This window comes from Abramis brama (assembly GCF_963993115.1).
Source record: "Abramis brama genome assembly, contig: SCAFFOLD_43, whole genome shotgun sequence".
Classification (NCBI taxonomy): Eukaryota; Metazoa; Chordata; class Actinopteri; order Cypriniformes; family Leuciscidae; genus Abramis; species Abramis brama.
Window position 1 is genome coordinate 17,002 of NW_028156027.1, and position 17,409 is coordinate 34,410.

Consider the following 17,409-nt stretch of genomic DNA (forward strand, 5'->3'; position numbering starts at 1 on the left):
CCCACGGTGCCAGAGGAACTGCACAGGCGCTTCCGGTGGCCTGGAGTGCTATCTGGGTTGCTCCATCGTTGCCAGAGGTGCCCTGGTCCTGCCTAGGGCGCTATCTGGTGTTGGAGCAGACAGCGGGTTTTTAAACCACCAGTTGAGTCTGCCCTTGCTGGTCCGGCAATCGGTGACCGCGCTTGTAATTAATTCCTCTTTTGCCCCGTAAAAACATTTTCCAGTTGCCTAAGGCATTTACTTCACATTTATTTCATAAAGAAAACTTTAAAATATTAAAAATAACTCTTTTATAAAGTGATTAAAAAGTGATAAAAAGTAATAAAAAGTAATAAAAAGTAATAAAAACATTCTGATCTTTTCCCTTTGTATCTGGTTGCATTACCTCGTACCACGGGCAATGACCTGCTTTAAACCTTGTATCGTCCCCTCTCATTCACATATTCATATTTTGTGAACAATTAGTGTGATTATATAAAATATACTCAGTAGGATTATATGTAAAAATATATGTAGGATTATATGTAAGAATATACTCTTGAAGGAGCCCTTGTTTCAAAACAAAACAAAAAACAAAAAATAACCCCTCTAACTAACTCCCTACTCTACCCATTTTCTAATGATCTACCTAATTTTACCCCAAAAATAAAATACACAGTGGGGCTACCTCCCTCTCTATCAAAAACAGTGTCAAATTGTGAAAATCAATAATCAGAAAATAAAAGTAACAAGGCACCCTCTTCTTTACTCCTTCATCAGTACTGTTCACAGGAAGTCATCCAACTCGTCCAGACCTGGCTCAATAGGGCACACTCTTGAGTTTGTGCACCCGATGTCAATTCCCGAACGTTTGACTGACACATTAATCATCTGTTTGGCAGCTGCGTTGCTAACATAGATCTGAGGAAAGGCACAACACAACAGAACAGCAAAAGGAAAACAACAACAGCAAAATAACAACTACTGTGGCTGTTATTATTCCTATTTTAGTAAGTCATTTATGCTATGATCCAAATATATAACTAGTTCCCAATATGCTTATCTCCTATTTTTCGTGACTTCAGTGACCCTTATTATTCAGTTTCTTCAATGCCTCTGTGAATGGTTCATCAGGAGCTGTATTATTTGGAACATAAGTAAAACAGTTAGCTTCAAATATTATACAACACATTCTTTCTCCGCGAATAACCAATTTAATGTTGGTCTGTTTTGCCATGTCATGTCGCTTATGAGTTCCCAACTGTTCTCCCAAGGCTCTCAATGTGCCTTCAGTGTGTTAATGAACTTCTGTTGATTGCAGTAAATGTAATTCATCCATTCTTTATTTTATCAAGTTATGCATATACTCAAAGCCTAATTTTCTTCATGTTTAAAGCTATGATTAAACTCAATTGGTATTCCCCATGGTTGACCAATCAAATCTATACACACCATTTCTGACATTGTTTTGAACACAAATACTGCATTTGGCTATCTATCAATCTTCTATCAAAATCATCTATCATCAACTGTTTTTTGTTTGTTTGTTTTTTTGTTTTTCTCCGAACTCACTTCCCCCCTTTGTGCGATGGTCAAAACCACGCACATCTGAAATTAAAATAGTAAAAAGTGTTGCTAGTGTACTTATTTGTCCTTTAATACCTCATTTGTCCAATAGTCTGAAGTTGAAGGTTTTGCTTATGCCTTCTTGACTTATGATATAGACTTAATTTTATAGTCAATTATCTATCCTAAATTTCAAGGTGCGAATACAACCAATTTTAAATTGCTAACACAACTCTGATGACAAAAGCTACTGAATGTAGGCAATGTGTCATTCCCCATGTGACAGTGTCTAAATGTTTAGAATAACACAGCTGGACGATATCAGTTGCCATTTGATTGTGTTAAACACAGCTGTCATAAACCCCAAATTTTTCAATATCTAATAGATAAAATTTTCTGGTAGGTCTGGACATGCTGTCGTTTGAAAGAACCATTATCAGTTTATCTTATCTGATTTGTCATTCATCTGTTCACTTAATTTCTCTTCATAATATTTTCTTCTGTTGCTTATGAGATGCTCTTTTAAATGACTGGAAATTTCAGCATAATCTTGAATTCATGACCAACAATATTAACATCGTGCAATCCCCGGTAATGACAGCATTTGTGATACCACGTGTTTGTAATTTGTGTAATTACTATTTTTATTTCTAAACCTAAAAAATTAACTATTGACCAAGATGGAGTGACCAGCACCATAGCTTTATCATCCACATTTTTGTTGTTGAATACATTATTTTTCCTGATAGAGAGCTCAGTATCACTCAAGCTTATATCAGCTCTGTCTTGAAAGCAGAGCCCAAAAGCTCTCTGTTCAATGGACAACATCATCAGTTATCTAATTATGCATTTACCCCTAGTTGGTTAATGCAGTAGTCCCTCACTATGCTAAGTCCAGCGTCAGTTGTAGTTAATTATTGAGTCATGCAAACACTTCCCCTCCCATTTTTTTAATGCTTACAGCTGGACTAATGTCTATTGAAAGAAAGCAAATAGAGAGTGTCAGCTTCACAGAATATAGAGAACTGCTGTTGGACCAGTGAATAATCAAAATACAATTAATATGGCCAATCAATGAAATTTGAAGCGGTCTCTGTAGTGATCATTGAAAACGTATCACCTGTGCCCACTCAGTAAAGGATGAAGTCCTTCTGCTTGGACCAGCGATCAGTTAAACTGGTTGGGCTGCTGTCTGAGTGTTTCCCTCCTCATCCAATGCATTTGATCTGTCAGTCTTTGCTGGCATTCAAGGGTCTGGTGTCATGTTGGGACATAGTGGTTTGACTCTGGATGCTGTTGTCTCTCTGCCTCTCCTCAGTCTGGCTTTTGGCCAAGCCACGTAGGAGGCAATTTTGCATGATGGCAGAATGTTTTTCTTTGTTGTTTCTGCATCAACACAGTCTTTGTCCATACCAGCCCCTCAGAAGTTTCAGCTTCCTCTTTCAGAGGGGATGAAGGCCCACCAACCAAACGCCTCTTCTTTTCTCTGCAGCTGTGTCCTTATGTTTCTTGCTCTCACTTGTTGCACAGTCCAGTTGCTGTTGTTTATGTTGAGGCACCTGTCCCAAAAGCTGTCTGGTGTCATCTGGAAATTGAACACTCAGAGATCCGCATGAATCAAATTCATCCTTTATAAATTCTTCAACCATCTCTTTCAATTGTCCCTTAATTTCAGAAGTCTCATCTGGTTGATAACAGCAGTTTCCTCATGCAATTTTAATAAAGCAAGTTCTTCTTTGCAGAATGCAGAAAATAGCAGTCTTTCAGTCTGTCTAAGCTGCCTTATTTTCAGTCACATATATAGTATTTTTATCACTCGTTATATCTATCCCTACTCTCTCAAGCATTTTAGGATTAAACCAATGAGCCTCATTACTGTGAAATGTGTATAATACAGTATGGCTGTTAAAAATGTCTGTTTAGCTTGGTCACCCAATCCTGCTCATTCAACACAGTGCACAAGTTATTTTAAGTAACACAACCCAAAGATCTCAATTTCTGCAATGTATCAAATTTAAAACTGTCTCCCAGGGACAACAAGATGCAAACATCATAGGCTACATCTTTATATAACAGATCAGTCATACCCACATCTAGCATGTCTCTCTCTATATACAAATTTTTATCTCTAAATGTCAGATATTTCTATAAACCTTTTTGTCAATTATTTGATTTTCCTCTGGGAACTACACAAACCACTAAGGAAAACTACTCCAGTGTTAATGGCCACCAGTTAATGGCCACCAGTTTTCGCAATCCTCCATATCAATCCCTGTTAGGCCTGCTTATTAATTTAACTCCCCCACAGACCAGTAAACTAACATTTAAGCAAATTTTATATTTTCTTTCAGGTTAATTTCTTATAATTTATTTTTTTTGGTGTTTTTTTGGTATTTGTGAAATTAGTCTTCTTTTAATTCTGACCGGATTAGCAGATTTCACCAATCTTACTTGATCTCTTAGTAAACTGGTTTTGAATACTTTTCTTGTCTTTTTTTTTTTTTAACGAATGTTTCAGTGTCTCTGCACATAACCATATCTAATGTTCCCTCAGCTGGTCATTTTGTTTTTAGTCTTCATTCCCCATTTTTGGAGGGTTGTCCTATAGTATCTCTGCAAAATTAATATTTTGATTTTGGTATCTCTACAGGTGTTGATGCCATTATAATCTTAAATATTATCAGTGTGTTTCATACCTTTTTAGTATACCTTACTAGCCCCAGCTTGCATCTATTCTTAACTAGTTTTCAGCAAGATGGTCAGACATTTATTAAGATATCTGATTAGTCTTTCTCAGGTATTCTAAAAATGCAGTTCCTCTATTACAGGTCCACTGGTGGGGATGACAGTTACAAATAAAATCTCTCAAAGTGTTGTTCAAAGTGTATGTTGGAAATGGTTACTCACTTTCTGGTTCATAAGCTAGTCAGAACCAGGAAAGGTGAACTCTTCTTTACACACACACATACACACATGCAGTCTCACTTTCTTCTTGCAGCCCCTCCTCTCTCTATCAGAGGCAGCCCCTCCTTTCTGCCTCTCTTTCTCATATCAGTCACTGTTTGCTTTTGCTATATGAGAGAGAAACAAGTGTTCTTTCATAATTCTAGTTTCTCTTTATAAATGAATATCGTTCTTTTTCAAACAGTCCTAATCTGTGCATTTTACGCGCACACAAACACACTTTTACTCGTTATTTTTTCTTGTAACAATGAAGAGACAAAGCTGAATTATTGTTCAGGATAGGCTGTTTTTCTCCAGCCGGATCACAGCTCTTGTAATCAGAAGAATGGGCAAACTGACGACAAAGCCAATTTTTTGGAATCTTCGTGCAGTTACACTTCCTGCCCTAAATATAGATAAGTGATAGATGGGGTCAATTTCACTTCATGGCCTCCCCACATGGTGATTGAAATGTTTAATTCCTCTCTAGTGCATGTTTCTAATTTTAATGGCGCAAATAAATCAGACTTCAACGACTGTGTCACTTTCCCACGGTGCTGGTCTTAGACATGAGCTCACTACCATATACATGTTCCTCAAAATTGTGGCTCTTCCCAAACCCCGAGGCCAAGTGTACCACGCATCTCTTTTCAGGTATGGGATGTACAATGGATTCAGATTTATTTTTGATTCAATCAACAATGATTCCAAAAGGGTAGTTTTGGGAAGGTCAAATCTGTTCAAGTGTGGTCTTAAGGCTTCAAAGGTTATCTATCTTTTGATCACTTTAACCCAATCCACTAAGGGCCACTCATCCTCAAGTTGATTCAGATTTGTGATTTTTGTCAATTTTTGTAAGAATTCATTTTTCTTTTGAGTCGTCAATTCTTGTCTCCGTCCTTCATCTATGAATTCTTTTTCAAACCAAAAATGATTTTTGATGCCTTTGGTTTGTCTTAATGCCTGTTTAAAGTCATTTTCTTATTTTCTTTCTCTTCTTTCTCATAATGATCTCGTGCCCTGGTCAACATGTGTTTTCTTCTTCAAGCTTCAAAAAATATAATCAGTTCTTTTATTACTTTCACCTTTCTCCCTTCCTACTTCTTTATCTCAATCCAAATATACTTAGTTTGTTAGTATATTCATTCATACACCCGGGATTTCATTCACACACACACACATACATACACACACAGTTATTTTTCCTTATAACAAATGGAGAGACAAAGTTAATTTATTCAATTTCTGTTCAGTGTGGGCTGTGTTTCCCTATATCTGGATCACAGAGTCTGCAATCTGGAACGTGACCAAACAGTCTACAAACCCAGTTTCTGGGAGTGTTTTTATGAATTCTATATTTTCTTATATTCTTTATATTAATTTGCTTTTCATTGTTCATAGAATTTCATCAGTCTCGTCTCTCCATCTTTATAGATCTCACATAATATTCTCGTACACTTTCACTGTCTCAGCTTCTCTCAGTCACTTATCTCAGTCTTATCTCAGGAGTGACTTCTCTCTCTTAATTAAGGCAGTTCAAAGCAGCGTGGTCAGTGCCAACACAAAACAGCTCAAAGCAACACGGTTAATTATCAGGCAGAGCAGTTAGTGGCAAAGCAAAAGAGTTTAACACAGCGCGATTAGTGTTACAGCAGAGCAGTTTAAAGTGGCGTAGTTAGTGACAAAGCAAAATAGTTTAACACAGCGCGATTAGTGTTACAGCAGAGCAGTTTACAGCAGCGCAATCTGTGATCACAGCACAACCAACAGAAACTTTATCTCTGGATCCTGGCCTTTTATAAATTTTCCTTAAAGCCAATTTTATGCTCCGGAGTTTATTAAGCGCTTTATCTTATCTAACTGACGCACTTCTTGCGTTTTTAAGCACTTCTTGCTTTATTTCGCACTTCCTGCGTTTCGCACTTCCTGCGTTTAGGCACTACTTGCCTTTTAAGCACTTCTTGCTTTATTTCGCACTTCCTGCGTTTAGGCACTTCTTGCCTTTTAAGCACTTCTTGCTTTATTTCGCACTTCCTGCGTTTCGCACTTCCTGCGTTTAGGCACTTCTTGCCTTTTAAGCACTTCTTGCTTTATTTCGCACTTCCTGCGTTTCGCACTTCCTGCGTTTAGGCACTTCCTGCCTTTTAAGCACTTCTTGCTTTATTTCGCACTTCCTGCGTTTCGCACTTCCTGCGTTTAGGCACTTCCTGCCTTTTAAGCACTTCCTGCGTTTCGCACTTCCTGCGTTTAGGCACTTCCTGCCTTTTAAGCACTTCTTGCTTTATTTCGCACTTCCTGCGTTTCGCACTTCCTGCGTTTAGGCACTTCCTGCCTTTTAAGCACTTCTTGCTTTAGGCCTACTTACGCATGCGCTCCTTCTTGAGACGTGGAAACTACCCTCCTTTTGATTCCTTTTCAATTTTAGGTTCTTTTTGGTGGGGTCTTTTATTTAAGGCCGTCACCACCCAGGCGCCTACCAGGAGCCAAACAAAACAAATATATAAGCAAAAAGCTGCTTACCTTATTTTTATTGGCGCCTTTTGTTTTGTGAGGCTTCTGTCAGCACGCCCACCATGGCTACCCCTCGACCCCTTCGCCACTCCTGGCTGGCTCGCCAATTATGTTGTAGCAAATTCTAAGTCCTCAAATCGGGTCTCGAAGAAATCTCTCAAGAGTCGAAGCTCCAGGTCTCAGAAGTAACTTTATTGACAAGCAACAAAGTGAGATGCCAGCTGGCCATCTGGACATCTGATCTGCAATGGTCAGAACCTCAGGTTTTATACCTTTTCTTATCACTAGGTAGCCAATCAGCTATCGAGATCTCGCTACCGTTAGCATCATCTTTCCCGGAGACATTATTCTATTGGTGGAAAAATCTTTGGTCATACCCATTTTCTAGAACATCTTTGGTCACATGATTCAATGCACCTGCAGTGTTGTCATACCATCCATCATTTTTAATTGACGTTTTTAGTACCATCTTATCAGCTACCCATACACATCTTCTCTCTGAGCTTGTTAGGTACTCTTTCATCCTCACAGACCACTTGACCTAATTTGACCTGATGTATCCTGATTTAACCTGGGTTCTGACTGACACACAGAAATACATACTTTTACATGAGGCAAAGGAAAATATCCAACAAGACATGATTTTGACCACTTTATTAAGTTTGTTTTTGTAGAAAACCTGTATTTAAAGTGAATTTCGTTTTGTATTAATTGTATCTTCATTTTAATCAATGTTTTATCAACCACTTGCCTGAATTTAATAAGTAACTTAAAGAAAACTATTTAGTTTCATATTTATGTTTAAATAAAATAAATAAATAAATAATTTAATCTATGTTGATTATATGAAAAGTGAAAAGCTTCAAAAGAGTAAGATCATAATTTTGTGCAATATATCGGGAGATAAATGGAGTGGGCAGACATGATTTAGTCCACTTTATTAAGTTTGTTTTTGTAGAAAGACTTTCTTTAAAACGAATTTCGTTTTGTATTAATTGTATCTTAATTTTAATCAATGTTTTACCAACCAATTAATTGCCTGAATTTAATAAATAAGTAAATATGGCATACAAAATAATCATGACGGCACCAGCGCGTGAACTGGAGCTCGTCTCCATACTGTAAATGAACCGAAACTCAGATAAGCTACTTGTCTCACAGACCTGAGAAATATATAGAAAGCTTGAATATGTGTACTTTTAAACAAAATATATTTTTTTCTCTCAAAATCTGTTTTTTTTCTCCTACTCCCTTGATAGAGTGAGTCGTATGTCTGAAAACTAAGCTTATGTCTTCTATATCATTTTGTCCTATGCTATCAAGACGCGATTCGCACCGGTGTTAGAGAGCAGGAGCGCTTTATTGGCTGTTGCCGAAATTTAAAGTTCGGTGGATAGGGGAAGCGGAGCGGAGAGAAGTGAAGCGGGCGCGCAGCTCATTGCGGCGTGTCTTGCCGCACACAGCAGCGCCAATGAGAAGGACTTTTTTTCTTTCGAAATTGATAGGCTACTATTTTTTATAATAAAGAGCACAAAATAATTACCTGTTATGTCCTCCATTGTATAACTTTATGTCTACATATTTAGGAACAGATATTGGGTTCTGCCCAAAGTCAAGCAACATAAAAGTAACGTAAAAGTAACGAGTAACGTAAAAAGTTACTTTCCAAACGGGGTAACTAAGTAAAGTAACAGATTACTTTTTTTAAAAGTAACGAGTAACGAGCAAACACTACTTTTTAAAAGTAACTTCCCCAACACTGCTAATTACTAATTAAATAATGTCAAATATTAAATGTAGGCTATTGATTAGAGTTGCCATAGACTAAAGATTTTTCTAGACTAGTAGGCTAGTTATTTATTTAAGCAATTACTAATCGCACGTTTATTATGACCGCCGCTAGCGTAGCTAGCGAAAGCGGTCATATAGGGATTGTCAAAGTTTTTTTTTTTTTTTTTTTTTGTCACCTTACTGAATTTTCCGTCAACGATACCAGGGACACCGAAACACCGGGGAACATGAAATTTGGTGGGCATGTAGCCCCACTAGACTTGTACGGAAAAATTTCGTTTGGTCCCCGGGGGCCACTCCCCCCCCGCGCTGGGCCCCCCCAAACCCAAAAAAATGCAGTTTTTCCTAAATAACTACCTGAACCGTGGCACCGAGGATGAATAATTTTTTATGGTATGTTGGTCTACTAGACTTTTACGGAAAAATTTCGTTTGGTCCCCGGGGGCCACTTCCCCCCCCGCGCTGGGGCCCCCGTGAATTTTTCGTCAACGATACCAGGGACACCGAAACACCGGGGAACATGAAATTTGGTGGGCATGTAGCCCCACTAGACTTGTACGGAAAAATTTCGTTTGGTCCCCGGGGGCCACTCCCCCCCCACGCTGGGCCCCCCCAAACCCAAAAAAATGCAGTTTTTCCTAAATAACTACCTGAACCGTGGCACCGAGGATGAAGAATTTTTTATGGTATGTTGGTCTACTAGATTATTACGGAAAAATTTCGTTTGGTCCCCGGGGGCCACTCCCCCCCCCGCGCTGGGGCCCCCGTGAATTTTTCGTCAACGATACCAGGGACACTGAAACACCGGGGAACATGAAATTTGGTGGGCATGTAGCCCCACTAGACTTGTACGGAAAAATTTCGTTTGGTCCCCGGGGGCCACTCCCCCCCCGCGCTGGGCCCCCCCAAACCCAAAAAAATGCAGTTTTTCCTAAATAACTACCTGAACCGTGGCACCGAGGATGAATAATTTTTTATGGTATGTTGGTCTACTAGACTTTTACGGAAAAATTTCGTTTGGTCCCCGGGGGCCACTTCCCCCCCCGCGCTGGGGCCCCCGTGAATTTTTCGTCAACGATACCAGGGACACCGAAACACCGGGGAACATGAAATTTGGTGGGCATGTAGCCCCACTAGACTTGTACGGAAAAATTTCGTTTGGTCCCCGGGGGCCACTCCCCCCCCGCGCTGGGCCCCCCCAAACCCCAAAAAATGCAGTTTTTCCTAAATAACTACCTGAACCGTGGCACCGAGGATGAAGAATTTTTTATGGTATGTTGGTCTACTAGACTTTTACGGAAAAATTTCGTTTGGTCCCCGGGGGCCACTTCCCCCCCCGCGCTGGGGCCCCCGTGAATTTTTCGTCAACGATACCAGGGACACCGAAACACCGGGGAACATGACATTTGGTGGGCATGTAGCCCCACTAGACTTGTACGGAAAAATTTCGTTTGGTCCCCGGGGGCCACTCCCCCCCCGCGCTGGGCCCCCCCAAACCCAAAAAATGCAGTTTTTCCTAAATAACTACCTGAACCGTGGCACCGAGGATGAAGAATTTTTTATGGTATGTTGGTCTACTAGACTTTTACGGAAAAATTTCGTTTGGTCCCCGGGGGCCACTTCCCCCCCCGCGCTGGGGCCCCCATGAATTTTTCGTCAACGATACCAGGGACACCGAAACACCGGGGAACATGAAATTTGGTGGGCATGTAGCCCCACTAGACTTGTACGGAAAAATTTCGTTTGGTCCCCGGGGGCCACTCCCCCCCCGCGCTGGGCCCCCCCAAACCCAAAAAATGCAGTTTTTCCTAAATAACTACTTGAACCGTGGCACCGAGGATGAAGAAATTTTTATGGTATGTTGGTCTTAAGGGCCCACATCAACCTAGCCCATAATCACTCATTTGTGATTTGCGCCCCTCCCATAAAAAATGAAAATGCAATATTATTCTGCTTTAATCTCCCCTATCTTCAGTGGAGATGTTCAGAACTGCACCATATTTCATGTGTATGATTAACTTGACATCCTCTGGGGGTATGCTAAGTTTTGTAGAATTTCATCCATGGGGGGGTATAAAATAAATTCATTTATGTGCACATTTAGTGACTGTACACTCATCGGCCTGTAGATAGTGGTGTTGAGAAGGGTTGCTGGTTTAGGATGATACTGTAACACACACACATGCAGGAATACAAACAAACGCAAGCATGCACACACACTGACATCCACACGCACAGACACACACCCATACACACACATACAAATCCACATGCACAGACACACACACACAAACACACACGCGCACACACACAAACACACACATGTACGCACGCATACATACACGCACAGACACACACACACACACACACACACACACACAGACACACACATACACAAACACACACACATACACACACACACACACACACACACACAGACATGCACATACTACTACTTTTTTTAGGTATATAGATAAACACGCAATACAGCCAAATTACTCCACGTCATTTATTTTTGTGGAAAGCCAGTGCAGGCCTGAGCGGCGGTCATATTTTGTACCGTCATGCGGTACATCTAGTATTCAATCCTGGGTGCATGTAGGCTATAGCCTATATTCCGCGCTCAAGCGCAAGCATAATAGCTACTTGCCGCAAAGCACCGGCAAAAGTAGGCTAATGATAATAAATGTGTCTGAAAAAAATAACAAAGCATTTGAATTGTTTATTAAGTGAACTAGTCTTTTTCTAAATCAGTGTAGGCTGCATGCAAACATATCTCCATACATCTCCGCTGTAATGAAGCCTAGTTGCGCCTTTCATACGGACAGGATTAGCCTCCATAATCAGATGGTACGCTACCGTACGTATTTGCTTTCGATTGGATTTTTTTCGTTGGTGGACATTTTTTATAAGCTTTAGGCCTATAAAGATAGCTATTTCTCATGTCTGGGATGTTTGTCTATACACTGTTGGGGGCTGCTATTTCTTCAGCTTTTTGAACGTAGATGTATGATAAAGACATGATTGGCTATCAATTTTATGTGGATAAAGGCATATTTTGTACATGACTACACTACACATATAAGGCCAAGAGAATATGTCTTTGTAACGAAATAGCATCTCGTTATTACGAGAAAAAGATGTCGTTTTAACGACATAAGATCTCGTTATTACGAAAAATATATGTCGTTTTAACGACATAAGATCTCGTTATTACGACATAATTGAGTGGAAAAAATAATATGACTCCTTGCGCAATTTTTGGCGTTGTCGGGGGAGGTGCACTACACGCACCGTGCACTTGGAAAAAGCTTCTTATACTGTCTATGGGAAAAAGCAGCAAATCAGTTAGGCCTACATCAAATCAATCGTCTCTCAAGTTTGGCGGTTTTCTGCAGCCTGTCTGTATGGAGTCTACATTATTTCCCTATAAAAAAACGATAGAAAGCATGATAATAAGTGGGTGCTCGGATGAGTACATATAAAAAAATTTAAAATGTGAATGTGGATTGTCAAAGGGTGCCTCAAAGGTGAGCATACGTCGATTTTGTGCTGAACATGGCATACGGAGAGAGCGTCTGCAAGATTCCCAGCTCGAGGTGGAAGTTGCAAAAGCAGTTACCGAGGTAGGTCAGTTCACATTTACATATAATTAAATGTAAAGGTGTATGTGTATTTGACGTGCTGTCCGGGAGGAGGGCTCCGAGCTCGGAATTTGGCCCTAAACAAAACTCCCCCCGGTTTGTGATAGGAATAGTTACTGGAACTGGAAGTGTTGTATGTATGTTTTTCCCCTCAACAGACTGGGCCAACATATGGCAGAAAAATGATGAAGGGATACCTGGCTTCAAAAGGTATCAAAGCATCCTAAGGCCGCGTGGGATGCTGCGAACAATCAATCCTCCCTATCACATGGCTCGATATCAGGTATTGGTAAATAAATTATGGATTAGGCTATGTTGTTACATTTTTGGAAGTGTTTGTCTTTAATTAAACCATGTTAGTGTTATAAAGGTTAAAAAGTTGTAAACCTGGAAAGCACCGTTAGCCAACTATGGTGTCAAGTTTCATCTTTATCAGCAAAGTTTAAAGAGGCTGTGTTTGCCGAAACCAACGGACATTCGCAAACAGCATTACAAAGTTTTGTGGTTGGAACGACGGCTCCCAACCTGTGGCTAGAAGCAGAGTTTCTTGTTTGCATGACATGGACTCAAATCCTTATCTTGAGCCAAATAAGTAAGCTGACATTCAGTACAATCTATATCTTTTATTTTATCAAAAATATACAAATGTTATTTCTTTTAAGGACTGGATTCACAGACATGGCTTCGTTTAAGCCAGGATTAGGCCGTAGTTCAATTAGGACATTTAAGTAGCTTTTATAAACCTGCCCAAAAAAAACATTACTGGTGTGCCTCTTGAGACAAAAATGGCACTGACATATTTGAAGATATATCAATGCAATTTCAGCTCAAACATGCATTTTAGTCTTGGACTAGCTTAAGCCTTGCTTGTCTGTGAAACCGGGGGTTAGTTTGTCAAAAAAATTTGAAGCACGTGTTCTAGTACGTAAGAGCAAGCTGTTGAATCTGGAAATGAATCAAAATAACTGAGAAAATTAGAATTATTGCTATAAATTACAAACATGGCATCTGGGCACTAATTTGATCTCGAACAAATTTGCGACAATACGATTTCGGGAAATAATCGTGACTATCGTGAATTGTACTATGGTAGTTAAGAAGCGAGTTGCATCATTGTATGGGAAGCGCTCCCCTGGCCGAGCCAGCTAGTTATAGAGGATCAGCTTTAAATGTGTGGGACTACTGCTCCTTAAATAGAAAGTACATTCCTAACCCCACTAACTTGAAAGTCTCCACCCACTGGAGTTATAAACTCTGCACACTTGGAGGTCTCCAGGCTACAGCAACGATGCGATTTCATGTAGATTTCTGTAATAGAAATGAATTAATAATTAGTAAAAAATCTATTATTAAATAACTATTTAGTAGGTAGTGTTGTTTTTCCCAGTGTTTTGCTATTAGGTTAAAAAAATCAAAATAATCTAAACATTTACTACTCCCCTTTTTTTTATACAGGGATCTCGGAACTTTAATCCGATACCATACACTGCAGAATACATGGGTCACAAATTACATATCGACCAAAATGAGAAGATGGTAATGTTTGGGGTGACCCACGTAGCAGCTGTGGATGGATACTCCAGAAAAATTGTCGCACATTCCACTATGCCAGTGAAAAACAACCTGACAATATATCAAAATGTTTACAGGTAACTTCAAATTTTTACTTTAGTTGTGTAGTTCCAAATTAATTCCATACATTTATGAGAAATGTGTGAATAATCCTAATCATAACACTAACCGCCAAGAGTATTAACAATTAGGCTACATGTTTTTGGGTGCAAGAGTGAACTTGGCTTGAACTTGAGGAGAAATAGTCCAAAAATGAATTGGTTGTTTCAACAAGCATTACCTATTCACCATGTGTGTGTTTTCTCAGAGGAGGCAAAGAAAAAAAATTGTATAAGAAAATAATCCATTCGATAAATTCCACCTTTAATTTTCGAGCATCAATTCACAAATAAAATAGGACTATACATGAAATCTGAATTTTGTTACTGCATCTTTGGAATAAATGAAAAGCTTTGAGATGTATACATGGTTTTGATTAATATAACAGTAATTGCATACATTTTAATGTAAAAATAAAATTGTATTGGTGGTGTTCTTAATAGTTTATGTAATGTTTATGTAACCTGGAAAATGTCAACATTGCGTGTAATTGGAACATGAATTTATCTTTTTCTTAAATACTGAGGACTTTGCCTCATTTCAGAACACTGCTATTAATACATTTGTGTTAAGCAAGACATTATACTGTAGAGCTAAGAGACAATAACTTGACTGGCTAAACAGCATTTTTTTACCTTCAGTGCTTTTAGCTATAAGCTGTACTTATTGTTTCTTGCAGAAGTGCAGTGATCGAATATGGAATGTGGGACCAGGTCAGGGTGGATCATGGGAAGGAGTTTTATTTAACACTTTTTATTCAGGAGAAACTTGCACACCTTAGACACAACAGAGAGAAGCAGCCATATTGCCAAACACCGTCAACAAATGTGAGTCGTAATATATTCATAAACATTGTAGGGCAAGAGAAACTATAGTGTCCTTTTAACGTGATCTATTAAGATGTTTTGTTTTGTTAACTGCACTTAGTATTGTTGTGTCCAATACAGGGGCCTATACCATGAAGCCGGTTTAGGTGGCTAGCCAGATATGTTTCACTTTAGTTTGTGCCAACCCTGGGTTTTAGGCATCATGAAAGTGGTTTGGCTTTTAGCAGTGTTCATCGCCATAGTAACTTGCGCTGATGTCACTCCTAAACTCAGGATCAAAGCCTGTGTTGACAGAGAAAGTTGATGAACAGCGTAATGGCACCAACAAAGGTTGGATTGTTTGGTTTTGTCAACTCGAAACTAATCCCGTAACCCTTTGTTTAACTACCATCATGGTACCATCAAATATAGTGATACTTCAGAATCACTGGAAGCTGATAGGAAGATTAGAGTACTTTACTGACCCTGTAGGTTAAGCAAAATTAACTAAACTTTATTCAAGTTATTCATATAGAATGCTATATGATCAGTGGCTAAGTTCTCTTAACACGCATACATTTTTACAATTTGAAATCAGGAAATCATTATAATGCATAAATTATGAGAAACATGAATAATTGGTTCTCCTTCACAAATATAAGTTTCCAGGGAGGTTTGTTAGAGGGTGAGTGGGACATTAAGAGGGAAGCGACCTGCCAGGAACAGTATTGGACTCCCCAAGAGGTGTATGAATATTTTTATTTTTATCTTTTAAGTCTTTGAAACTATACAATTCTGCAAACGTATGCACTAACTAACCAGCTTACATCTCCGTAGAAACTGACTCGCCATGCTCCATACCATACTGAACCCCCTAGAAACTTTTGATGTCTGTCTCTCTTAATGACTGTCTGTCTTTGCTATAAAACTTTCATAGTTTGTATCAACAAATTTAGCTGTCTTGTTTTTCTTTTCATTTATAAAACAGAATCACATTATTGAAAGAATATGGCCAGAAGTCAACAACAGAGTAAACTATCCGCTGAAAGGAGCTCTCATCCAGTTAGTGGACCAGGAGGAGATTGATATGCAGGATAACCTCACACAATACTGTGTGTCTTCTCTGATGTGTCAAGTGGCTCAAATTGGACTTGAACGAGTTGTGCATTCCTGGAATGCACACAGTATTCCATGTAAATCTGAAGCAGGTGGTTTTTCGTTAAACCAAGCCTCTTGACCTTGATTAGTTGTTGACAGGATTTTTGTCTGCTGTGCTACTTCATAATAGGAAATGTAGGCTCCACCTGAAGCCCTAAAATCTCAATTTCCTTGTAGGGAATGGAGTTCCTGATCATCTGGCCCATGGTGGATGCCCGAAGAAAGTCTCTCCTGATGTTTTGCCTGATGCAGTGGATGCAGCAAACTGTTATGACCAAGAAGTTGGTTCTTCATTGACACGGGAGTCATCCTTTGGAAGGAATCCTTTTTTACATCTCGAAGAACAGGAAGCAGCTCAGAGGGAATTTTCCCTGCACTATCCAAACATTTGTTTGTTATTTGAAAGTGCTGTTAATTTCCAGCCTGACCATTTCAAACATGCCATTAGAAAGCTAATTGACATTGTAAGAAGTCTAAGTTCCTAATTGTAACTATTACCTATTTGGCCCATCTGCTTAAGTGCATTGTTGGACCTCCAGTGATTAATTCGATATGTTAAGCATTTTGTTGACTTCTTAAATTACCTTTTTTTTTGGAAATTGCCTTTTTTTGGGGACCTAAAAAGTGTGAAGATGGTTTATACATTCACATTTTATATATAGAGAGTGATATTCCTTTTGGGTAGACAATGTATATTCGGAACAGAGGGACATTTGAAACAGTAACATGCTCTTCGATTGTAGACATTTTAAAGGACATGGTTCTCTAATCTGAAGATATCAGATTTTTTTTTTTTTTTTGAGGTAATAATTTCATTTCACCACCTCCATTCATTATTGAATTGCTTGTGACCTTTTATCAGAGGGACAGTTGAAACGCATCGACTGAACCCACAGTAGATTAATGTATCAGATGCTGTCAAATTACACACGTCAATGCACTGATGGAGGTTATAACTGCAAATGACACCACAATTAATAACTGAAGAAGAGTAAATGTGTATGTTGCACACTTACTAAGTGAATGTTATTATTATTATTTTTTACAGCTGTACAGGTGAACTGGTTTTAATTGTTCAATATTTTGGCCAAAAGTGTTAACATTTAACAATCTACCCCTATTGGTTGCAACTGATACGAGGGAGTCATGTTCCTTTAAAGAACCCATCCCCCATCCACCCCCAACTTCGACTGGTGGCCAGTGTTTCACTTATCGTCGACAGCAACATTAATAACATCTTCTAAGTGTAAACTCTTCTTCTAACACTAAAATCTGTGACAATGGCATACGTTTTGTTTAAAGACAACAAAAGAGTTTCTTTGAGGCTGGAAGATATGCGC

At 39.1% G+C, this 17,409-nt stretch overlaps 1 pseudogene across 1 annotated transcript; it reads left to right on the forward strand.

Moving 5' to 3' along the window:
* The first annotated feature begins 12,197 nt into the window (after positions 1 to 12,197).
* LOC311077152 lies at positions 12,198 to 16,554 on the forward strand (annotated as a pseudogene). Its single transcript has 6 exons — positions 12,198 to 12,416; positions 12,593 to 12,717; positions 13,890 to 14,083; positions 14,785 to 14,932; positions 15,900 to 16,104; positions 16,247 to 16,554. The product of its transcript is annotated as an uncharacterized misc_RNA (transcript).
* Positions 16,555 to 17,409: the final 855 nt, after the last annotated feature.